Source organism: Vicia villosa, linkage group LG1, assembly GCF_029867415.1.
Source record: "Vicia villosa cultivar HV-30 ecotype Madison, WI linkage group LG1, Vvil1.0, whole genome shotgun sequence".
In the NCBI taxonomy this organism is placed as follows: Eukaryota; Viridiplantae; Streptophyta; class Magnoliopsida; order Fabales; family Fabaceae; genus Vicia; species Vicia villosa.
The window spans coordinates 83,936,359-83,937,249 of record NC_081180.1 but is presented as its reverse complement, the minus strand read 5'-3'; the positions used below and the strand labels follow the sequence as shown (position 1 = coordinate 83,937,249).

Below are 891 nucleotides of genomic sequence, written 5' to 3'. Positions count from 1 at the left end.
AAAGCCAGCACAAAAATACTCAGTGTAGCATGAGCAAGTAGAGTCCCACATCGGACAATATATGACCTAAACATGTGCTTATAAGTGGGGGCAATCATCACCTTACAAGCCAATTTTGTAGGGTTGAGTTTGGTCCAATCAAATTTCTTAACATGGTATCGAGAGCCCAACAAAATTACCCTGTGCTAAAAATTAGAGGTCTAAATTCAATTTTTGCCTAAAATAATAGCCTTAAGTGTCAAATTTACATATTCAAAATTATAACTTTTCACAATGGAGTTCATATCAGGGCATTTGGTCTAGTGGTATGATTCTCGCTTAGGGTGCGAGAGGTCCCGAGTTCAATTCTCGGAATGCCCCTTTTTGAGACTAGGAATTTTAACTTTCGATGTTTTAGTTCTGTTGTAACTGCAGGAAACCCTTCCATTAGGTCTCTTTAAACCTTATTTCCAACAACCATTTAATCACTGGCTCTGCAAAAGGCAAACACCAATGAGCCAGTTTGTGCTTTTAGGCCCAACAATACAAATTGATGCAAGGAATGAAAATGCTGACAATAAAATCACTACAAATTCATCTGATCATTTTCAAGATCTTCTGAAACTATCCTCTGGTGAGAGGCTGGAATGTAATCCCAAGAACCAAAGCAAAAAAGATGCTTTGGCAGGAGAATCGATGGAGATTGAACGTTAAGGTATGACTTAAAAATGAATAAAATTTAGTATCTTTATTATATTACAAATACTTGTTAATCTTCTAGAAATTTAGATATGTTAGTAACCAGCCTTTTTACGCTTTTTTCTGACTTCATCAAATGAGGTAGGAGGATGGAAATTTAATGGATTCCATTAGTAGCACAGCAATTCTCTTAGCTCTGGGAATAAGTGTGAG

The 891-nt window shown here is 36.4% G+C and overlaps 1 non-coding gene across 1 annotated transcript; it reads left to right on the top strand.

Moving 5' to 3' along the window:
- The first annotated feature begins 288 nt into the window (after positions 1–288).
- TRNAP-AGG (transfer RNA proline (anticodon AGG)) lies at positions 289–360 on the top strand. Its single transcript has one exon. It is a non-coding gene; the product is annotated as a tRNA-Pro (tRNA).
- The last annotated feature ends 531 nt before the right edge of the window (positions 361–891 follow it).